Raw genomic sequence first — 25288 nt, forward strand, 5'->3', positions numbered from 1 at the left:
TAGAGATATAAAACTTCCCCTAAGAACTGCTTTTGCTGAATCCCATAAGTTTTGCTATGTGGTCTCACTATTGGCATTCTCTTGAATGAAGTTGTTGATTGTTTCCATGATTTGTTCTTTGACCCACCCATTCTTAAGGATCAGATTATTTAGTTTCCAATTAATTTTTAGTTTATTTTTCCATGGTTATTACAAATAATTTTTATTGCATCATGATCTGAAAAGGATGCATTGACTATTTCTGCCTTTCTGCACTGGATTGTGAAGTTTTTATGCCCTAGTACTAATATGGTCAATTTTTGAGTATGTGCCATGTACCACTGAGAAAAAGGTATTCCTTTTTATCCCATTGATTTTTCTCCAGAGGTCTATCATACCCGACTTTTCTAAAATTCTATTCACCTCTTTAACTTCTTTCTTGTTTATTTTGAGGTTAGATTTACCAAGTTCATAGAGCGGAAGTTTGAGGTCCCCCACTACCATAGTTTTGCTGTCTATTTCTTCCTGTAACTGCCTTAACTTCTCCTCTAATAATTTGTATGCTATACCACTTGGTGTATATGTGTTAAGTAATGATATTGCTTCATTGCCAACGGTGTCTTTTAGCAGGATACAGTGCACTTCATTATCTCTTTTAATTAGATCTATTTTTGCTTTTGCTTTGAAATGGGGATTGCTGCCCCTGCTTTTTTTTTTCTTACTTTAGCTGAAGCATAATATATTCTACTCCAGTCTTTTACCTTTACCCTGTGTGTATCCCCCTGCTTCAGATATGTTTCTTGTAAACAACATATTGTAGGATTATAGTTTTTAATCCATTCTGCTATGGGAGAGTTCATCTCATTCACATTCAGTTATGATTACTATCTGTGTCTTTTTGTCCATCCTATTCCCCACCCCCATTTATACCATTATTTCTCCTTTCTAGCTTCCACTCCCCAAAAGAATTTTGCTTTTGACCATTGCCTTCCTCAATTTTCCTTCCTTAATGACCCCTCTCCCTTATCTTACCATTTTCCCTTGCTACTTCTTCCCTCCCTTCTATCCACCCTGCTCTTTTCTTTCGCCTTCTGCCCCTACTGCCTGTAGGACAAATTTGATTTCTATACTTATCAGAGTATGTTATTCCCTCCTTGAACCAAATCAGATGAGGGTAAAACTCAAACACTGCTTTTCTCCCTCCCTTCTTTCCCTGTAAATTTTTGTGCCTCTTCATGTGGCATAATTTACCCTTTTCTGCCTCCACATTACCTGTTCTCCTAGAACAATCCCTTTGCACCCCTTAATTATGTTTATTTTCATCACATCAGTTACTCTATACTGACATTCTCAGTCTATGTATATCCCTTTCAATTGTCATAATAACTGTACCATTCTCAAGATTGACATATATATATATATATATATATATATATATATATATATATATATATATATAAATAATAAATCAATGTAATCCTATATAAGGATGTAAACAATTTTCCCTTACTGAATAACATCGTTTTTTCCCCTGTTTACCTTTTTATGCTTCTCTTGAGTTTTGTATTTGAAGATCAAATTTTCCATTGAGCTCTGGACTTTTCATCAGGAAGGTCTGGAATTCCCTTATTTCATTGAATTTCCATCTCCTAGCCTGAAAAAAATATGCTCAGTTTTGTTGGGTAGTTGATTCTTGGTTGCAGTCCAAGCTCTTTTGCCTTTCAGAATATCATATTCCAATTCCTTCTTTCTTTCATTGTAGAAGTTGCAAGATTCGGTGTGATCCTGACTGTAGTTCCACGATATTTGAATTATTTCCTTCTGGCTGCTTGAAGTATTTTCTCCCTGACCTGATAATTCTGGAATTTGGCTACAATATTCCTTGGAGTTTTCGATTTGGGATCTCTTTCAAGGGGTGACAGGTGGATTCTTTCAATGACTATTTTACACTCTGGTTCTAGGACCTTGGTACAATTTTCTTTGAAGATATCTTGGAACACACTGTCCAGACTCTTTTTTTTCTCATCATGGCTTTCAGGTAGACCAATAATTCTTATATTATCTCTCCTGGATCTATTTTCCAGGTCAGTTGTTTTTCTAATCAGATATTTCATGTTTTCTTCTATTTTTTCATTCTTTAGATTTTGTTTGACTGATTCTTGATGTCTCACAGATTCATTAGTTTCTACTTGCCCAATTCTAATTTTTAATGTATTGTTTTCTTCATTTAGCTTCTCTACCTCCTTTTCCATTTGGGTAATTTTACTTTTCTTTTTATTAAATTATTTTATTATTTAATATTTTAGTTTTCAACATTGATTTCCACAAGATTTTGAGTTACAAACTTTGTTCCCATTTCTACCCTCTCCCTCTCCAAGATGGCATATATTCTGATTGCCCCATTCAGCAGTCAGCCCTTTCTTCTGTCACCCCACTCCCCCCATCCCTTTCCCCTTACTTTCTTGTAGGGCAGGATAGATTTCTATGCCCCATTCCCTATATATCTTATTTCTCAGTTGCATGCAAAAACAACTTTTTTCTTTTGAGCATCTGATTTTAAAACTTTTGTTCTAAATTCTCTCCCCTCTTCTCTTCCCACCCACTCTCCCTAAGAAGGCAAGCAATTCAACATAGGCCACACATGTATCATTATGTAAAACACTTCCACAATGCTCATGTTGTGTAAGACTAACTATATTTTCCTCCTTCCTATCCTGTCCCCCTTTATTCAGTTTTCTCCCTTGACCCTTTCCTTTTCAAAAATGTTTGCTTTTGATTACCTCCTCCCCCTATCTTCCCTCCCATCTGTAGTCCTCCTCCCCCTTTTTATCCCATTCCCCTTACTTTTCTGTGGGGTAAGATACCAATTGAGTGTGTATGTGATTCCATCCTCAAGTCAAATCCGATGAGAGGAAGATTTACTCATTCTCCCTCGCCTGACCCCTCTTCGCAACCAACAAATTGCTTTTTCGTACCACTTTTATGTGAGAAAATTTACCCCATTCTATCTCTCCTTTTTGCCCTCTCTCAATATATTCCTCTCTCATCCCTTAATTTTATCTTATTTTTTAGATATCATCCCTTCATACCCAACTCGCCCTGTGCCTCTGTCTATATATATGTACATTCCCTTCAACTACACTAATACTGAGAAAGGTCTCATGAATAAGACACATCATCTTTCCAAGTAGGAATGTAAACAAAACAATTCAACTTTAGTGAGTCCCTTATGATTGCTCTTTCTTGTTTACCTTTTCATGCTTCTCTTAATTCTTGTATTTGAAAGTCAAATTTTCTATTCAGCTCTGGTCTTTTCACTGAGAAACCTTGAAAGTCCTCTGTTAAATTGAAAATCCATATTTTGCCTTGGAGCATTATACTCAGTTTTGATGGGTAGATAACTCTTGGTTTTAATCATAGCTCCTTTGACCTCTGAAATATATTCCAAGCCCTTCAGTCCCTTAATGTAGAAGCTGCTAGACCTTGTGTTATCCTGATTGTGTTTCCACAATACTCAAATTGTTTTCTTCTGACTGCTCACAGTATTTTTTCCTTGACCTGGGGGCTCTGGAATTTGGCAACAATATTCCTAGAAGTTTTCTTTTTGGGATCTTTGTCAAGAGGTGATTGGTGGATTCTTTCAATTTCTATTTTGCCCTGTGGCTCCAGAGTATCAGAGCAGTTTTCCTTGATAATTTCTTGAAAGATGATGTCTAGGCTCTTGTTTTGATCATGGCTTTAAAGTAATCCAAAAATTTTTAAATTATCTCTCCTGGATCTATTCTCCAGGTCAGTGGTTTTTCCAATGAGATATTTCACATTGTCTTCCATTTCATCATTCCTTTGGTTCTGTTTTATAATATCTTCATTTCTCATAAAGTTACTACCTTCCACTTGCTCCAATTTAATTTTTAAGGTGGTATTTTCTTCAGTGGTCTTTTGGAACTCCTTTTCCATTTTGCTAATTCTGCCTTTCAAGGCATTCTTCTCATTGGCTTTTTGGACCTCTTTTGTCATTTGGGTTAGTCTATTTTTAAGGTGTTATTTTCTTCAGTACGTTTTGGGTCTCCTTTAGCAAGTTGCTGACTTGTTTTTCATGGTTTTCTTGCATCTCTCTCATTTCTCTTCCCAATTTTTTCCTCTACTTTTCTTACTTGCTTTTCAAAATACTTTTTGAGCTCTTCCATGGCCTGAGGCCAGTTCATGTTTCTCTCGGGGGCTTTTGGTGTAGGCTCTTTGACTTTGTTGACTTCTGGCTGTATGTTTTGATCTTCTTTGTCACCAAAGATTCTAGAGTCTGAGTCTGCATCCTTTTTTCACTGCCTGGTCATGTTCCCAGACAACTACCTGACCTTTGAGCTTTTTGTCAGGGTATGACTGCTTGTAGAGTAGAGAGTGCTTTGTCCCAAGCTTTAGGGGCTGCGCTGCTCTTTTCAGAGCTACTTCTACTCCACTGTCATTACAAGCTCTGCCACAGCAGTGTTCCTCCTCCTCCAAGAACTGCCAACCAGGATTGCAACCTAGATGCAAGCAGGGCAAAGCAAGCGCTGAACTCCTGCTCTGGTCTGCCACTTGATTCCTCCCACTGTGTGAGCCAGGGACTCCAGAAGCAGCTGACACTGGAGCTCTGTGAGCAACTGCAGGACCTTCCTGCTGCTGCTGTTGCCACCACACACCACCTCTGCCATGGCCTGGACTGGGTCCAGACCACCCTCACCCCAATCCAGCAGCTTTCCCACTAACCTTCTCTGTGGTCTTTGGTGTTTGTGGATTGAGAAGTCTGGTGACTGCCACAGCTCAATGACTCATGGCCCTAACACCTGTTGCTGGCTGACTCCTGGTCTGGTCTTTCCTGGTGTGGCCCACACTAGGCTACGCTTTGCTACCAGCACCATGCAATAGGCCTTTCCCAGCAACCATCCAGGCCATCCTGGGCTGTAGACCTGCTTCCCTCTGCTATTTTGTGTGTTTCACAGCTCTAGAATTTGTTCAGAGCCATTTTGACAGGTGTTTGGAGGGATTTGGGGGAGAGCTTAAGCAAGTCCCTGCTTCCTAGCCGCCATCTTGGCTCTACCATTCCCCCCCACCCATTTTACTTTTCAGTAAGACATTTCCTCCATTTGTATTCTGAACTTCCTTAACCATTTCACCAATTTCAATTTTTAAAGATCTGTTCTCATCAGTGAATCATTTTTCCATTTTTTCTTTTACCTCTCTAATTTGGTTTTTAAAGTCCTTCTTGAGTTCTTCCAGGAATGCTTTTTGTGCTGGATACCACTTCGTATTCCCTTTTGAAGTTTCAGATGCAGGTATAGCATCAATGCTGTCCTTTTCTGAGTTGGTATTTTGATCTTCCCTGTCTCCATAATGGGAATCAATAGTCTTTGATTTTCTAGACTGTTTTTCCATGGTGTTTTTTTTTTCCTGGCTTCTAAAGTGGATCTTTGCTTCTGGGGCTCAGGGGGCTCTGTCCCAAGCTTCTTGTGTTGGGAACTGTGGGCCTGCTCACTGGCTTTGTGTGCTGTGGCCTCTGTTTTCCTGAGGTGTAGGGGAGGGGTTGTCTGGCTGCTGGAAGTCTCCTATTACCCTAGGACTGCTCTACAGCATGGGTAGTCTCAGCCATTGTCTGTGCTGGTGTCTGCCACTTCCCTGGCTGTGTGAAGGCACTTCTGGGGTCCTGGTGTTGATGTTGTCTGGCTTCACTCCCCTGGGGCTCAAGAATTCCCACTATTCTGTTGAGGTGGGGCCTGCTGGGTCACCTCTCTTCCTGCATTAGTCTCCTTCTTCCACCACAAGAAGGCCCCTCTCCCCACCTTCTCTCACTAAAAGGCTAGTGAAGCCTCACTTCTGGCTCCTCTATTTCAGGGCTTCTCCTGTGGGAAAATTATCTGGGTGAGGAATGAGAGACATTTTTCCTGGTCATTATGGCTCCTGGAAGTTCAAGAAAGCACCTTTCAAACCTTTAGACTGTGGGCTGGAGGCCTCAGGGGTAGCTGCTCCTGAGGCTACAGGCTTTGCCCTCGTGTCTCCCATAGCTCCAACAGACTCCCATCCTGGGCTGAGAGGCCTGGGGCTTAATCACCACCGTAGGCAGTACTTCTGCCCTGGGCCTGCTTCTGTTCTGCTTTTCACGCACCCAGTGCTCTCCCAGACTGGTGCACTGCCTGGGTTCCTCTGCTGTTCCCTGCTGTTGTGGTCTGGTGCCTATTCTGCATGCCTGGTGCTCCTGACCCACTCTGTCTATTAGTGGGTTCTAACTCTCTCAAATCTGCTCAGATTCACTTTTTTAGATGTATCTGACAGAATTTGTGAGGGAACTCCAATAATTCCCATCTTGGCTCCACTCCCAACTCTTTCATTTTAAAGATGAAGAAACTTAAGTCTAGAAAAGTTAAGTGACTTGCCAAAGGTTACATAGATATTAAGCAGCAGATAAAAGATTCAAAATCTCATCAGTTGACTATAAATCCATTACTTTTGAGTACTCCATGCTGCTTCATCTTTGTCTTAACAACAGCCATACTCTCCTGGTGAGACAAATAGGAAAGAACCATCAAGGGTAGGGTGAATAAAGCAGTATTTTAGGAGTCAGAAGAACTAAGATCTAATCTCAACTGTGTAACTTTGGGCAAGTCACTACCCTTCTGTAGTTGTTAGCTTCCTTATGTGCAAAATGAGAGCAATGGGCAGATCTATAAGATGCCTTCAAGCTCTGAGTTTATGTTCTATATTCCCAGTTCCCTTTCATCTCTTACTTTCCATGTTCTAAGTTCCCCTCTATATCTAATGGTGTTTATATTCTTTAAAAGATGGTATTCAATGATTCTGTGGAAGAAAAATGAAAGAAAAAAAGAATCCCAATTCCCAAATTCATTTTTCACAGGGCAAAATAAAATACCTTTTAAGATTGTATTCACCCCCATTGTCTCTCCAGCCATTCAGAAAACAATCCAATTCATGTTTTTAATCATACAAGTTTATACTCCTGTCACACCTATTATCCAAGGTTATCAAATCACTTTACCAACCTTAATGAATTCTTAAGATGCTCCTACAAAGGAGATTAAGGGAACATCTTTCTAACATGACTCTCCAGGGCCATTTTAATGGGTATATTGATAACCTCTGTGACAGCTTCTGCCTTCCTTATGAAACTTTCTGTTTTGACTTCTGAATGAAAACACTTAACATGCATGCACACAGACCATTCGGCCCCACCCAATAAAGAACTAGTTTCTACCCAGAAAAAGTAAACTTAGAGAGGTGTTTTTATTCATTTCTTGGGGCCATCTTTTAGGGAGGAAACTGATAGCCTTATGTCTAGAAGAGGGAGATAAGAATGGTGAACGATGTTAAAACTATGTTACACTAAAGCGATGAGGGGACTGGTTAATAAGGGGTTAGTGTTTTAAAACAAACACATATTATCTGCCTGCTCCCAGTGCAACACATGGAGCTTCATAAGCCAGTTTCAGCTATTATGACTTAGGAGTTTATACTATGTGGTGCACCCCCCCCAAAAAAAAAAACAACTTCTGGTTGTTTAGAGCCAGAATTGAATTCAAATGTGCCATTCCCATGGGCCTTTTGTTTCTCTGGCAGATGTCAAGTGAAAAGGATTTTTATGAGCAGCCTGCATTCTCCCACCCACCCAGCTGCCATTTTGTCTGTGAATGCAATGGTGTTTCTTTTGTGTTTATTCTTTCCTGTCTTTTCTGAGTAGCTGAAGATGGAATTGACCAAGTTACAATGCTGTGAGCTTTGAAAGGTTAGACAAGGCATCAGATGTGCTATCAACAACCAAGGTCAAAAGCAAAGGATGACTGGAGCCAGTATAGCAGCCAAACAATGTACATGACCTAGCTCAGCAGTGGGTTGACCTATCAGCAGAGGCACTGTATCCCAGGAAGTACCAGCCTCCCTGAGATAGGGAGTGACTCATCTATGGCAGTATCAAACCCTAGAGTGAGAACTCAGTAGAGAGAAAAAATGACTCCTGAAATAAGGACTATATAGTATCCTCTTAGCCCTATATGTTGTCTACACTTGTGATTCATTTTATTTATGCTTTAAATTTGATAGCATTCATCTGAAAATCTTATGTTTGTGAGGGAAGAGTGTACCCTGATTTGAGGTTCCCTTTGTAACTTCAGTCTTTGTTATACCTTCTCAGTAAATATCCTTTTGTAAAAAGCTAGTTGACATCAATTAGTTGATTAATAATGAGAGCACACCATATGGGGGTTTGTGGGTGATAATATTAGAAGCTGCAACCCTGCAGGGATATGGAATTCTCAGGAAGTCTTCTTCTGGGAACACACTCTGCTACTGCAAGTGGGAATTGGAAGTGCAAGCCAAGAAGGACTACCATATAACAACTGGGTGAAGGGACTGGGGATGTATAATCTAGAGAAAATTTAAAGAGGTCATGATCATTGTCTCAAAATTTCTAACTGGCTGTCATGTTAAAAAAAGATTAGATTTGCTTGGTTCAGAAGTAAGAAGTCAAACCACACTACAAAAGAGAATTTTTAACTCAATATAAGGAAGAACTTTTAACAACTGAAGCAGTCCTACAATGAAAATAGGCTGAATCAGGGAGTAGTAAGTTCCCCATTCTTTTTTTAAAACCTATTTCCACATTAGTCATGTTGTGAAAGAAGAATCAGAATAAAAAGGAAAAACCACAAAGAAGAAAAAAAGAGAGAGAGAAAATAGTATGCTTCAATTTGTATTCAGACTCCATAGTTCTTTCTCTGGATGTGGATAGCTTTTTCAATCATGAATCTTTTGGAATTGTCTTAGATCATTAGCTTGCTGTGAAGAGCTTAGTCTATCAAAGTTGGTCATCACACAATGTTGCTGTTACTATGTACAATGTTTTCCTGATTCTACTCACTCAGCATCAGTTCATGTAAGTCTGTCCAGGTTTTTCTGAAATCTGCCTTCTCATCATTTCTTAGGGAACAATCATATTCCACTATATTCATATGCCACAACTTGTTCAGCCATTCCCCAGTTGATGGGCATCCCCTCAATTTCCAACTCTTGGTCACAAGAGTTCCTACAAATATTTTTGTATATGTGGGTCCTTTTACCTTTTTATGATCTCTTTGGGATACAGACCTAGAAGTGGTATTGCTGGATCGAAGGGTATGCCCAGTTTTATAGCAATTTAGGCATAGCTACAAACAGCTCTCCAGAATGGTTGGATCAGTTCACAACTCCACCAACAATACATTAGTGTTCCAATTTTCCCACATCTTCTCTAACATATATCATTTTCTTGTTTTGTTATATCAGCCAATCTCATAGGCGGTACCTCAGAGGTATTTTAATTTGCATTTCTCTAATTACTAGTGATTTACAGCATTTTTCATATGACTATTGATAGCCTTAATTTCTTTCTCTTAAAACTTCTTGTCATATCCTTTGACCATTTATCAACTAGTGAATGACTTGTATTCTTACCAATTTGACTCAATTGTCTCTGTATTTTAGAAAATAGGCCTTTATCAGAGACATTGGCTGTCAGCTTCCTACTTCCCTTTTAGTCTTAGCTCCATTAGCTTTGTTTGCGCAATAACTTTTCAATTTAATGTAATCAAAATTATCTGTTTTGCATTTGATAATGTTTTCTATCTCTTGTTTGGTCATAAATTCTTCTGTTCTCCATAGATCTGACTATTACCTGCTCTCTCCTAATTTGCTTATAGTATCACCCCTTATGTCTAAATAGTGTGCTTCTTTTGACCTTATCTTGGTATACAGTGTGAGATGTTGATCAATGCCTAGTTTTTACCATACTACTTTCCAGTTCTCCCAGTTTTTGCCAAATAGTGAGTTCTTATCCCAGAAGCAAAAATCTTTGGGTTTATCAAACAGTAGATTACTACAGTCATTGATTACTGTGATAGTCATTGATTACTGTGTCTTGTGTACCTAAGCCACTCTATTTCTTAACCAGCACCAAGTAGTTTTGGTGATTGCTACTTTATAATACAGTATTAGATCTCGTACAGCTAGGCTACATTCCTTTGCTTTTCTTTTTGTTAATTCCCTTGATATTCTGGCCTTTTTGTTCTTCCAGATGAATGCTGTTACTATTTTTTCTAGCTGTATAAAATAATTTTTGATATTTTGATTGGTATGTCACTAAATAAGTAAATTTAGGTAGAATTTTCATTTTTATTATATTAGCTTGGTCTACTCATGAACAACTGCTATTTTTCCAGTTATTTAGATCTTACTTTATTTGTGTGAAAAAGTGTTTTATAATTGTGTTCATATAGTTCCTGGGTTTATCTTGGCAGGTAGACTCCCAAATATTTTATATTGTCTGCAGTTACTTTAAATGGGATTTATCTTTCTATCTCTGATGATTTGTGTGATATGGTGATGAAGACATGGTCCCTGACTTTAAGGAGTTTACAATCTAAAAGAAGAAATATGCCCATGGAGAAAGATAAATACAATGCCAAATATATCATCAATATCTTGAGAAATCATCCCTAGGTCTTTTGAGAGCCAGGACAATACTCTAAAAGACTTTCCTCTCTTATTCTGATTGCTTCTATTGTTCTATCTGCCATACAAGGCCAGTTTCTTACATGTTAAGGAATGATTTGAGCTCCACTGTACAATAGTTCACAGAGGCTACTCAATGGCTCATATTTGTGGGCTAAGAAAGAATATCATAAGTGCAAGAACCCTAGAATATGGAATTTTAAAGCTAAGATGATTAGATCTTTAGAACACTGAATATGGACTGTTAGAGTCAGAAAACATCTTAGACTATAGAACAGCAAAGCTGGAAGGGTCTTTGCAACAAAGAATGATACAGCTGAAATGTAGCTAAATAATAATTCATTCACACAGCATTTTCAGGTTTGCAAAGTGCTTTCATCACAGCAATCTGCGAAATAGGTAGTATAAGTATTATTATCTCTATTTTACTGCTAGATGTTGAGGCTCTCCTATATTGCATGCTTTGCTTGCAACCACACTTTTAGTGTCAGAAGAAAGATTTGAATCCTTGTCTACTAGCTCTAAGTCTATCATTCTTTCCATTGCACCACCACCTTTGAACATGGAACTCAGAATGTTAGGGCTGGAATGGACATCAAATATTAGAATTGGATGAGTATTTAAAATATAAGCCCCAACTAGTACAATCTATTTCCCTGTGGGCCCTGCAATTCTACTGCTTCACTCACACTGTTCATGAAGGGGTTTAAAGGAAGAAAAGGTAGCACCAGGCCATAGGAAGGCTTGAATGTCAGCTTGACAGTTTGGGATTCTATGCTCCTGCCACTGACAATAAGGCAATCTAAAAATTACATATTTGTATCTGTGCTATTTATTTCTACTACAACACAGCTCAGGGGTGGGGATCCTGCAGCCTCAAGACCACACGTGACTTTCTGGGTCCATGGCTGCAGCCCTTTGACTGTGTCCAGGTTTTACAGACCAAATCCTTTTGTTAAGGGGATTCATTTTGGAAGTTTGGATTCAGTCAAAGGGCCACACTTGAAGACCTAGAAGGCCACATGTATCCTTGAGGCCACAGGTTCCTCACCCTTGACATAGCTGATTATAGTTACAATATAGAGAAAAAGGGAGGTAATACACATTTATTGAGCACTTTCTATCTGCCAGGCATTGTCGAAAGTGCTTTACAAATATTATTTCATGTGATTCTCACAACTCTGTGAGATAGGTACTATAACTATTTTACAATTGAGGAAACTTAGGCAGACAGAGGTTAAGTTACCAACGTCACATAGCTAGAAGATATCTGAACCAAGGTTTGAACTCAGGTCTTCCTGACTCCAGGTTCAGCATTCTATACAGTGCTTCACCTAGCTGCCATATATAGTACTTTGTAGTTTAAGAAGCAGTTTTGCAAATATTTTTCCCATTTGAGAACCTGGAGAGATAGGTACTATATATATTCCTTTGAGGTTTTTTTGCTTCTTTTTTCCGTTTGACAACCTCATGAGATAGGTACTGCATATATTATTATCTCCATTTTACAAATTAAAAGCCATGAGGGTTAAGTGACTCATTAATTATACAATCTTCTATAAATATCAGGGACAGGACTCCAGCCCAGATCTTCTGACTGTAACTCTATGTTTCATTCTACCACACCATGTTACCTCCCTATAGAATCCAGATGTTTTCTCTAGTCACAAAGCTTGAACCAATGGGGAGGCATACACCCGTCTCCTGGGGCAGTTGGAACATTATCTTTTCAGGAGACTAGAGAGAATCTAGCCCCACAGACTAGAGGAAGAGTTCACCTCCTTTTAACTGCTGAAGAAATTTTTTCCGGATTTTTAAACCTGATTATGATTTTGGCCTCATTGGCATCATCCTTCCTACCTCCCAAATCTGGCAAAATTCACAAAAAAAATCCAGCCCCTGCACCATCCCCATTCTAATTAGCCCCATCACCATAGCAACCTTTAGGGGATTATATTAGCCACCACATGGCAAACTAATTGAACTGTACAACTTATTTTGCAGCTGGGGAATGTGAGAGTGAATCTTACATTTAATCATGCTCCCAGCATTGACATTCAAATCAAAACGCTTTGTTCCGGCTCCTGGAAAATGAGCGTCATTTCTCGGGCACAATGCTTCAGTCAGAGGCAAAAACATTACTTTGGAGTGCACTAAGTGAATGTTCAAATGAAAAAAGCTTGTTGGGTTGGGTTTAGCAAGAGGGGGAAGGGAAAAGAATGATTTTGTTAAATAACAGGAAAATGAATAAATGCTGATAAATAAAATCCCCTTTCAAAGCAAGTGCTGACAGAGACAGCTCCTTCTTATCTTGGTTTCATTGGACTTCAAGAGGATGTTGGTTCCTGTCATAGGTATTTGGTATTACTAAGAGTGTTATATCCACCCTCTCAGAACCTTTGAGGGAGGTCGTAAAAAGATTATCTCAGGGTGGAGGCAAGATGGTGTAGTAGAAACAGGAACTCACTTGAACTCTTGAAAATTCCCCTCCAAACAACTTTAAAATAATTCCTTAAAATGAATTCCTCACATAAAAGAGGTATGAAAGGAAGAGACAGTGGAAGGAAAGATGGGGAGGTGGCGGTAATATTATAAATTTATTCTCATCAGAATTGGCTCACAGAGGGCACAACATACACACTCAGTTGGGTAGGAAATCTATCTTATCCTACAGGGAAGTAGGAACAGAAGGGAATAAGGGAAGGTGGGAAGTTAAGGATAGAAGGGCAGAGTAAATGAAATAGTAATCATAAACAAACTGGACTTTTGAAGAGGAACAGGGTAAAAAGAGAGGGAGAAATGGAGGGAGAGTGGGAAGAGAAGGCAGACAGGGAAGGAGAGGGAGAGAGAGAGAGAGAGAGAGAGAGAGAGAGAGAGAGAGAGAGAGAGAGAGAAATAGATAAAAATAGAATGAGGGGAAATACACAGTTAATAATCAAACCTGTGAATGTGAAGGGGATGAATTCACCCATAAAATGGAAGCAGCTAGAAGAATGGATTAAGAACCAGAATTCAACAATATGTTGTTTGCAAGAAACATACTTGAAACAAAGACATACAGACAGTTAAAATAAAGTACTGGAGCAGAATCTATAATATTTCAGGTGAGGTTAAAAAAACAGGGGTAGCAATCATTATCTCAAACAAAGCAAAAGCAAAAATAGATCTAATCAAAAGAGATGAGCAGGAAACATTTTGTTAAAAGGAACCATATATATGAATGCAATAGAATACTACTATACTATAAGAAATTATGAGCAGGTAGCTTTCAGGAAAAACCTGGAAATCTTGCATGCTGAGTCAACTGTGTTAGACTTAGTTCTTCTCAGCAATACAACGATTCAAAACAATTCCAAAAGACTCATGATGGAAAATGCTATCCTTATCCAGAGAAAGAATTATGGAATCTGAATGCAGATTGAAGTATATTATTTTCACTTTTTTGCTGGCTTTTCTATTTTGTTCTGCTTCTTCTTTCACAACATAAGTCATATGGAAGTTAATCTGCTCACTGTCATGGGGATGGGAGAGGAAGGAAGGAAGGGAGAAATATCTGGAATTCAAAATCTTATAAAAATGAATGTTGAAAACTTGTAAGTGGAAAAATAAAATATTATTTACAAAATAAAATAAAAGGTACCATAGAAAATAAAATGATACCAATACTAAACACACATGCACCAAATGTCATAGCATCCAAATTCTTAAAGGAAAAGTTAAATGAGTTACAAGAGGAAATAGACACTAAAACTATGTTGGGGGGACCTCAACTTTCCCCTCTCAGAACTAGATAAATCTAACCACAAACAAGAAATAAGTTAAGGAGACAAATAGAATTTTAGAAAAGTCAGATATCATAGACCTCTGGAGAAAATTGAATGGGAATATAAGGAGTATACCTTTATTTTAGCTGTATATGTCATCTTCACAAAATTAGTCATGTATTAGGGCATAAAAAATCTCACAGCCAAAGGCAAAAAGCAGAATTATTAAATTCATCTTTTGCAGGCTGTAATGCAATAAAAATTACATTCAATAAAAGTCATGGGATATACATTTTAAATTTTTGTTTTGTTTTTGTTCTTTAATCATTTCAGTAATTTTGGATTCTTATTGACCCCTTCAGGAGTTTTTGTGGCAAAGATGCTAAAATAGTTTCCCATTTCATTCTCCAGTTCATTTTACTTATGTGGAAAATAAGGCAAACAGTCCTAAATGATTTGTCCAGGTTGTGGCAGGTAAAAGATGAAATGACTGAAACAAAGATTTAATCTTCCAAATATATTGATTTGTCAAACAATGCATGCCAATTGCCCAATAAACCTGCACCAGACCTCTTCAGCTTATTACTGGACCCCAAATACAAGAGGATATATGTTTTTATGCATTAAAAATAATTAATCAAGTAAAGTAAGCTAAATAAAAGGAGACAGTACAAGATTGGGTAGTCTGATTTCTAATTGGATGTAAGATTAGGGACTTTCCAAATTGGGAGTGGAGAGCCAATAGATGCAATCCCCTGAATTGAGAAAAAAGAGGTATCACACTTCCCGATTATGTATAAACAGTCAAGGGAACATAGAAACAATAATTGATTGATCACTATGAAGCCAGTTTTCAAATAAGATATAAGGTTTGCTTGAGATGTATAATTGTGAAAAAAAAACTCTTTACATCAATCTTTGGATGTGACTGAGTTTCTAGTCAATATAACCTAGGTTCTTGGTTAAGGCCCTCAAAACAGATCTAAACAATTGGAGAAGTATTAATCACTGGTGGGTAGGCCAAGCCAATATAATAAATATGATAATTCTACCTAAATAAATTTACTTATTTATAGTTATACCCACCAAACTACCAAAAATATTTTATAGACTTAGAAATAATGATGTAATTCATTTGGAAGAAAAGAAGGATGAGAATATCAAGGGAATAAATGAAAAAATATTATGAAGGAAGATGGCTTAGCAGTACCACATCTCAAACTGTATTACAAAGTGGCAATCAACAAAACATTTTGGTACTGGCTAAGAAAGAGGTGTTGGATCAGTGGAATAGACTTGTTACACAATACATAGTAGTAAATGAACATCATAATCTAGTGTTTGATAAAGCCAAAGATCCAAGCTGTTAGAAGAATAACTCAATTTGATAGAAATTTCTTGGAAAACTGTAAGTTGGCAGAAATTAGGTATAGATCAACATCTCACTTCATCTCACACATAAGGTCAAAATGGGTACATGATTTAAACATAAAGGGTAGTATCAAAAGGAGATTAGGGAAGCATGGAAAATTTTACCAGTCAAGTCTATGGATAAAGGAAGAAATTATGACCAAATAAGAGAGAAAGACCATCAAAGGATATAAAATGATTATTTTGATTACATTAAATTTAAAATGGTTTGCATAAACAAAACCAATGCAGCTAAGATTAGAAGGAAAAGTAGAAAACTGTGAAAATTTTTTTACAAGTTTCTCATATTGATAAAGACCTTATTTCTCAAATATATAGAGAATTGAGTAAAATTTATAAAAATATAAATCATTCCCCAAATGATAATGGTCAAGCATATCAACAGACAGTTTTCAGAAGAAATCAAAACTATCCATAGCCATATGAAAAATTCTCTAAGTCAATACTGATCAGAGAAATGCCAATTAAAACAATCTGAAGAACTACTTCACACCTATCAGATGGGCTAATGTGACAGAAAAGGAAAGTGACAAATGTTAAGAGGGTATACAGAAAAATTGGGGCACTAATGTACTGTTGGTGGAGTTGTGAAATAATTCAACCATTCTGGAAAGAAATTTGGAACTATTCTCAAGGGGCTATACAAATATGGATACCCCTTGACCCAGGAATACCTCTCTAGATCTATGTCTGAAAGAGATAAAAGAAAAATGAAAAGGACCATGTGTGTAAATATATTTATAGCAGCTCTTATGACAAATAATTGAAAACTGAGGGGATGGCCATCAACTGGGGAATGGCTAAACAAGTTATGGTATATAATTGTGATGGAATGCTATTGTGCTTTAAGAACGATGGACAAGATACTTTCCAAAAATCTTTGCAAGACTTATATAAACTGACCCAAAATGACATGAGGAGAACCAGGAGTCCATTGTACACAGTTACAGCAATATTGTACAATGATAAACTGTGAATGACTTAATTATTCTCAGCAATATAATGATCAAGACAATGTTGGAGGCTTTGTGATGAAAAATGCTATATATCTCCAGAGAAAGAACTGGTGGAGTCTAAATGCAGATTAAAGCATATTTTTTGAGCTTTCTTTGTTTTTCTTGATATTTTTTGTTCTGTGTTTTCTTCTGCAACCTGGCTAATATGGAAATATGTTTTGCATTATTGTACATGAATAATTTATATCAGTTTACTTGCCTTCTCAAGTACAGAGAAAAGGGGAGAATTTGGAACTCAGAATTTAAAAAAAAAACTTTTGTTAATTTTTTTACATATAATTGAGAAAAATAAAATGAAAGACCTGTTTTAAAAAATATTACCTCCATTTTACAGATGAGGAAACTGAGGTTCACAAAGGTTGTGTTGATATTACATGCACATGGTTAAACAAAAAAATTAAAATTTGGTCCAGAATTCGAACTCAGTTCTTTTGAGTGTGAGGCCTCAAAAAGAATCCTTTTCACAGCAAAAATATATCATGAAATAGGAAGGTTATTTGATTCAGCATCAAAAGGGCAGTATCTTCATCCCAGGTCTGCAACTGACTAGATGAACTATGTTGGGCAAAGTGCTTTTCCTTTCTGAGCCTCAGCATCTTCACCTTTAAACTAACTACCAAAAAAAGAAGAAAATTGTCTCTAAGGTCCGTTTGACTGACATTTTTATTCTATGGTGCTATGTAGCCTTTCCACTCTTATGTTCTAAGGTCTTTTGCAATTCATAATTTTGTCTTCTATAGTTGGTTCCCATGGATCTCCAAGAGAGATAAAAAGGATACAAGCTCTTCAGTGGTATCTTTGGGCAACTTTCTTAGAAAGTGAATGGTTTCAGGCACAAGTCTTTTACTCTGATAAGCCATCTTCTATCAGATAATTAATATTCCCATTTTAATAATGAGACAGCTAAGGTAGAATTAAGTGACTTGTTCTAAATGATAGACTGGAAGAGTTTGTGAAGCCCTAGAACAGAGTTCTGTCTCAAAGTTTGGTACTCTTTCCTCCTCAATGAATTGCCTTTCATTTTTTAGGCCTTTTTAGTCCACCTGAACCTAGGCCTGGTGCTATGGAGGAAAAACATTGGCCTTCCCATTGTCGACCTTCCCAGTGAGCGATAATTAACCCTATGCTATGTCTCCCAAGGGCAGAATGATAGAGGTTAAATAAAGAAGAAAAGATCTGGTGAGCTACAGCAAATGTCCTGAAAACTACAAGAGGAAATCCTTTTGCTTCCCTAGCCTTTAGGAAGATGAGATTTTCCCTGCTTTCCTTATTTGGGGCTCTTCCTGGTAGTTTTTTTTTTTTGGTTGTTGTTGTTTTGCCAGAAGATTAAGAATCCCTGAAGCCCCAACAATGGCCTCCCTATTTCTAATCAAATGAAGCAACAGGACCCAATGAAATGAGAAGCTTTCTTTGGTTCTTAAAAAGCTACCATAGTCTTTTTTTAAAAGATTTTTCTTTTCATTTAATATTTTATTTTTCTCCAATTACATGCAAAAACAATTTTCAACATTTGTTTTTAAAATTGAGCTCTAAGGAGCAGCTAGGTGGCACAGTGAGTAGAGCACTGGCCCTGGAGTCAGGAGGACCTGAGCTCAAATCCGGCCTCAGATACTTGACACATATACTGGCTGTGTGACCTTGAGCAAGTCACTTAACCCCAATTGCCCTGCCAAAAAGAAAAAATAAAAAATTAAATAAAATTGAGCTCTAAATCATCTCCCTCTCTCCCCATTACCCTCACTTAAGAAGGCAAGCAATTTGATATAAGTTATATATGCATAGTCATACAAAACATATTTCCATTATGATCATATTGTAAAACAAAACAGACCAAAATTAAAAAAAAAGAAAAAGAAAGTTTAAAAAAGTATGTCTTGATCTATATTCAGATTCCATCAGTTTTTTCTCTGGGGATGGATGGCATTTTTTTCCGTTATAAATACTTCAGAGTTGCCTGAATCACTGTATTGCTGAGAATAGCTAAGTCATTCACAGTTATCATCTTACAATTTTGCTGTTATTGGCACAATATTTTTCTGGTTCTACTCTTTTCACTTTGTATCAGTTCATGTAAGTTTTTCCAGTTTTTTTTTTTTTCTGAGAGCATCAAGCTCATCATTTCTGATAGCAAAATAGTATTCCATCATAATCATATGCCACAACTTGTTCAGCCATTTCCCTAATTGATGGTCATCCCTTCAATTTCCAATTCTTTGCAACCAGAAAACAGCTACTATAAATATATTTATACAAATGGGTCTTTTTCCTTTTTATTTTTTATCTCTTTTGGGATACAGAGCTAGTAGTAGTATTGCTAGATCAAAGGGTATACATGGTTTTATAGGACATTGGGCATAGTTCCCAATTGCTCTAAATAATGATTGAATCGGTTCACAACTCCACCAATAGTGCATTTGTGTCTCAATTTTCCCACATCGCTTCCAACATTTGTCATTTTCTTTTTCTACCCTATTAGCCAATCTAATTTTGATTTTTATTTCTCCAATTAATAGTGATTTAGAGCATTTTTCATATGGCTATAGAAAGTTTTGATTACTTCACCTGAAAACTGATGTCATATTTTTTGGTCATTTATCAATTGAGAAATGGCTCCTATTTTTATAAATTTGACTCATTTCTCTGTATATTTGAGAGATGAGGCCATTATCAAAAAATCTTGCTTCAAGATTTTTTTCACAGTTATGTTTGCTAACTATATTCCCCCCTCCATCTTATTTTCCCCTTATTTATTCAATTCTCTCTCCCTTCACTCTGTCCCTCCTCAAAAGTATTTTTCTTCTGACTACCATCTCTCCCAGTCTGCCCTCCCTTCTATGAGCAACACCATTCTCTTATCCCCTCCTAATTTCCTGTAGGGTAAGATAGAGTTATATAACCAATTGAATGTGTATGTTATTCCCTCTTTGAGCCAATTCCAGTGAGACTAAAGCTCAACCATTCCCAGCCACCTCCCCCATCTTCCCCTTCACTGTAAAAGCTCATTTGTGTTTCTTTTATGTTAGTTTACCCCATTCTACCTTTGTATTTCCCTTTCTCTCAGTGCATTCCTCTTTCTCATCCCTTAATTTTATTTTTTTAGATATTACCCCATCAACTCACACCTGTGCCCTCTGTCTATATATATTCCTTCTAACTACCTTAATAATGAGAAAGTTTTTTATGAGTTACAAGTATCATCTTTCCACATAGGGATGGAAACAATTTAACTGTATTAAGTCCCTTATAATTCCCTTTCCTATTTACCTTTTTATGCTTCTCTTGAGTCTTGTATTTAAAAGTCAAATTTTCTATTTTGCTCTGTTCTTTTCTTCAGAAATGCTTGAAAGTCTTCTATTTCATTGAATATCTATTTTCCCCCGAAAGATTATATTCAGTTTTGCTAGGTAGGGGATTTTAGGTTGCAATCCTAGCTCCTTTGCTTTCTGCAATATTATATTCTGAGCCCTCTGATCCTTTAAGGTAGAAGCTGATAAATCTTGTGTTATCCTGACTGTGGCTCCATGATACTGGAATTGTTTGTTTCTGGCCGCTTGCCATATTTTCTCCTTGACCTGGGAATTTGTCTATAATAGTCCTGAGAGATTTCATTTTGGGATATCTTTCAGGAAGTGATTGGTGGATTGTTTCAATAACTATTTTAGCCTTAGGTTCTAGAATATTAGGGTGATTTTTTTTGGTAATTTCTTAAAAGATGATTTATAACCTCTTTTTTATAGTGGCTTTTGGAAAGTCCAATAATTTTTAATTATCTTTCTTGGATCTATTTTCCAGGTCAGTTGTTTTCCTAATGAGATATTTTGCATTATCTTGTATTTTTTTCATTCTTTTGGTTTTGTTTTATTGTTTCTTGATGTCTTATAAAGTCATTTGCTTCCATTTGCTCAATTCTAATTTTTAAAGAATTATTTTATTCACTTTTTGTACCTCTTTTTCTACTTGGCCAACTCTTTTTTTTAAGGAGATTTTTTTTTCAGTGAATTTTTGGGCCTCTTTTTCCATTTGGCCAATTCTTCTTTTCAATGCATTCTTCTCTTCATTGGTTTTTCTGTACCCCTCTTTTACCATTTGGCCTACTCTGTTTTTAAGGTGTTATTTTCTTTAATATTTTGTGTGCCTCCTTTACCAAGCTGTTGACTCTTTTTTCAGGATTTTCCTTATCACTCTCATTTCTCTTCCTGATTTTTCCTCTACCTCTCTTACTTGATTTTCAAAATCCTTTTTGAGCTCTTCCATAGCCTCAGATCAATTCATATTTTTTTTCTTGGAGACTTTGAATGTAGGAGTTTTGACTTTATTGTCTTCTTTTGAGTGTGTGTTTTGATCTTCCTTGTCGCCATAGTAATTTTCTATAGTCGGTTTTGTTTCTGTTGTTTTTTTCCAGCCTATATCTTAACTTTTAACTCTGCTAAAATGGGGCTTTGCTTTCTGAGTGGAGCACATACTGTCCCAAGCTTCAGGGATTTTGTGTAACTCTTTTCAGAGATACTTCTAAGGACCTGTAAGTTTTCAGTTCTTCCAAGGTGCTATGATCTAAGAAGAGGTGTGTTTACTACTTTTCCAACCTGTGCTCTGGTCTGTGAGTGACCACAATGACTCTTTTCTGCCTTGGAACTATGATGATGGTCACCATTTCACTGCAACTACAAGCTGTGGTGTGCTAGTGTTCCTGATCACCCTGGGACTGCCACCCAGGGCTGTGACCTGGATCCGACTATGAACAAAGTGACACAGTGCTGCCTCCCAGTGCCAGCAAAGAGACCCCTGTAATCTCCTTCTGACCAGTTGTTCAACCCCCTTACTCTCTATTGGCTGAAAGCTCTGAAAGCAGTCACAGCTGCTGCCACTACTGATTTATTGGCTCCCAAGGCCTGTTCCTGGTTTGCTGCCCAGTCTGTGCTAGTGCAGCCTGAACTGGATTATACTCCCCTCTCAGCCAAGTGTGACAGACTTTTCCTGCTCACCTTATAAATTGTCTTGGGCTAAAAAATTGTTTCACACTGCCATTTTGTGGGTTAAGCCACTCCAGAATTTGTTTTAGGGCATTATTTAAAGGTATTTGGAGGAGTTTCGAGGAGAGCTCATGCAAGTCCCTTCCTTTTCTCTGCCGTCTTGGCTTTCCCCCTCCCTACCATAGTCTTTTTTAAAGAGGACAGATATATGGCCTATTTCTTCCAGTCTTTCTCAGCTGTTTTCCTTCTAGCCCTAGCATTGGTAAACATTGGGAGAGGGGTTGTTAGTCACCCTGGAAATTAACCCCATGAATTTTTCATGCTTAGTTGTTTCTCCACAAATACTCAGAGTTAATCTACCTAGGTTCAGGGCTGGGACAAAGAAGGATGCTCCTGTTCTGTACTCCTTATTTCTATCATGGCCCCTCCCTTGTTTCCTTCATGTTCTCATGCCCAACTTGGAACCATGAAAAAGAAATTTCTGTTTCCCAAGAGGGAAATATCCCTGGGGTTAATTATTTTGTTTCTGTAACATGAACTACTGTAGCACCATTCTCTCAGGATCAGATCTGTTATATTTTACCTCATGCCAGAGTTCTCTGGGACCCTGAAAGTTTTGGCAAATCTGTTGTCTTTGCTATCAAGAAACCCCATCTGCTGTGCCCCCCATTCTTAAGGGACTGGTGACTATCATTCCAGTTCCCTTTAACCATTTAACATTATGTCAGATTTTTCAAAGGGATGCTCAGATATTCAGTCATTTTTTCAGTCATATCTGACTCATCATGATCCATTTAAGGTTTTCTTGGCAAAGTCACTGGAGTGGTTTGCTATTTCCTTCTCTACCTCATTTTACAACTGAGGCAAACAGGGTTAAGTGACTTGTCCAGGATCACATAGCTAGTAAATGTCTGAGGCCTGATTTAAACTCAGAAAGAGGAGTCTTCCTGACTCCAGGCCTAGCACTCTATTTACACTGCCACCTATCTCTTTCAAAGGGATATTTGCTTCAAAGATATAGCAAGGACAAACGTACAAATATTTCCTCCAATGCTTCAGGACATAGCTCTCTTTTACAATCTTGGGGAGGGCAGGGAACAGAGGGCATCAGTGTATATATATGTGGTGAGGGGAGATTAGTCTAGCATCCTAGCTCTTTTCCTACACAGCTTTCATCCCACCAAGTTCAAGTCCAAAGCCGGAAGTTCTGGTTGTAACATTCAACCTGGACTCCTAGATCCCCATGTCCTCATGGCTAGCACTCCGAAGTCAGTTTGGAGACTTCACTCTTGTACCTAGAATAGAAAATAATAACAAAAAAATTACAAAGACTCAAACCTGTTTCTCAGAATCACATGGCCTAAGGTAGAGTCAGACCCTCCACTCTTAACCACATAGGATGAGCGAAGGAGTCCTTCATCTTCTTTTGCAAATACAGCAAAACCCCTTGTCATTCCTGAGTAGGGCTATTTTGAAGAAGTCAACAAATTCCACTGATGCAAACAATGAAAAATGACTTCTCTCAACCATGTGGTAGGCCAACAATCAACCAAAAAACATTTATTAAGCACTTACTATGTGACATGCACTGTCCTAAGAAATGGGAATAAAAAGAGTCAAAAGACCATACTTGCCCTCAAAAGAGCTCAACATCTAATAGGGGGAGACAGAAAGCAAAGATGAACAAGTGAGCTATATACAGAATAAATAGGAAACAATTTAAAGATGGAAGACAGTAAAATTAAGAGGACTTGGGAAAGGGTCCCTGCAGGAGATGGGATTTTAGTTTGGACTTAAAGGAAGTCAAGGAGGTCAGTAGGTAGAGAAGAAGAGGGAGATATTGCAGACACAGGGGACAGTCAGAAAAAATGCCCCAAGACAAGAGATGAAGTGTCTTCTTCATGGAATAGCAAGGAGGCTAGAGTCACTGAATTGAAAACTATGGTAAGAGTGTAAGATGTAAGAAGACTGGAAAGGTACAAGATGGTTTATTATGAAGGGCTTTGAACCCCAAGCAGAGAATTTGAACACTTCCCTGTGGGCAATAAGGAGACACTGAAGTTCTTTGAGTTGAAGGATGACACAGACCTCTACTTTAGGAAGATCACTTTAGTGGCTGAATAGATGACAGATTGGAGTGTGGAGAGACTCGAGGCAGACAGCCCCACCAGCAGGCTATTGCAACAGTCTAGGCCTGAGGTGATGAGGGACTACACTAGGGTGGTGGCAGAGTCAGAGGAGAGAAGGGGGAATATTTGGTAGATGCTGCAAAGGTGAACTTGACAGTTTTTAGCAACAGTTTGGATATAGGAGGTGAGAAATAGTGAGGATTCCAGGATGACAATGAGTCTGAGGGACTGAATATGTGGTATTGCGCTCTATGGTAAGAGGGAAGGCAGGGGGCAAGGATTAGAGGAAGCACAGAATGTCCATATATCCTCTAGTCTTCCAGACTCAAAAAGCCAGCTGCCTAGTGTCTTCCACATAGATGTAGATGACACCATCTTAGAAAAACTGATAGTGTCTGTATATGCATCTGACCCCCATTACACTTTTGCTAACAGTGGGGTTCCCCTGAGCCCTTACCTGTCACTCCGGTTGCCTGCCATTTACTTGGAAAACAAAACTGCAGAATCTTACAGCTTTAAAAAGACTCAGAGGTCATCTACTCCACCTTAAATCTGACTGAAATTCTTCTCTACCTTGCTCCTGACAAGAGACCAGCCAACCTTTTCTTGAAGATTCCAAATGAGAGAGAACATATTACTTCCCAAGTCACACACCACTCCCTCTGGTGAAGAACACATTACTTCCCACTTTGGGACAGCACTCATTGGCAAAAAGTTTTCTTACATGTAGCCCAAATCTTCCTCATTGCATCTTTGCTTCATTACTCCTGGTTCTATTCTCTTGACCAAACAGAACTGGTTTAATCCCCTTACTCAGGGTTGCACTTCAAATGAAGACAGAAATCATGTGCCCATTAAATCTTCTCATCTAGTAAATATTGATACTTCAACCTTCCTTGAATGACCTGTTTGTGTCTCTCACCACCCCAGTCACCCTCTTCTGGGCATTCTCTAGCTTTCCTAAAATGTAGTGCCTCAAACAGAACATAGTACTTAACTGAGGCCTGACTAACTCAGAATAGAACGAAAATAGTAAGTTCCTCATTCTGAACAGCTAGACCAAGATCTCCCATTTGGTTACCATGTCTCGCTGTTGACTCATATAGAGCTCTTGGACCATCTTTGTGCTAATAACTCTCTAATCTCCCTGTCTTGCCCTAACCTCTCTGCTAACCTCCTATCTAACATCTCCAACTGCCTTTCAGTTATGTTGAACTGGATGTCTGGTAGACATCTTAAACTCAACATGTCCAAAAAAGAACTGATAACCTTTCCTCTTAAACTTTGCACCATTCCTAACCGCCCTATTATTGTCAGAACAACACCATCCTCTCAGTCTTTCAGGTTCACTAAGTAGGCATCATCCATCTCTTAGTCCTGGGCATTTGCTCTGGCTGTCCCCTTTCTCTGGAGTGCTATCCATCCTCCACTCTGACTACTGACCTCCCTGGCTTCCTTTAAATCCCAAATAA

The sequence above is a fragment of the Trichosurus vulpecula genome, chromosome 3 (genome assembly GCF_011100635.1).
Source record: "Trichosurus vulpecula isolate mTriVul1 chromosome 3, mTriVul1.pri, whole genome shotgun sequence".
Classification (NCBI taxonomy): Eukaryota; Metazoa; Chordata; class Mammalia; order Diprotodontia; family Phalangeridae; genus Trichosurus; species Trichosurus vulpecula.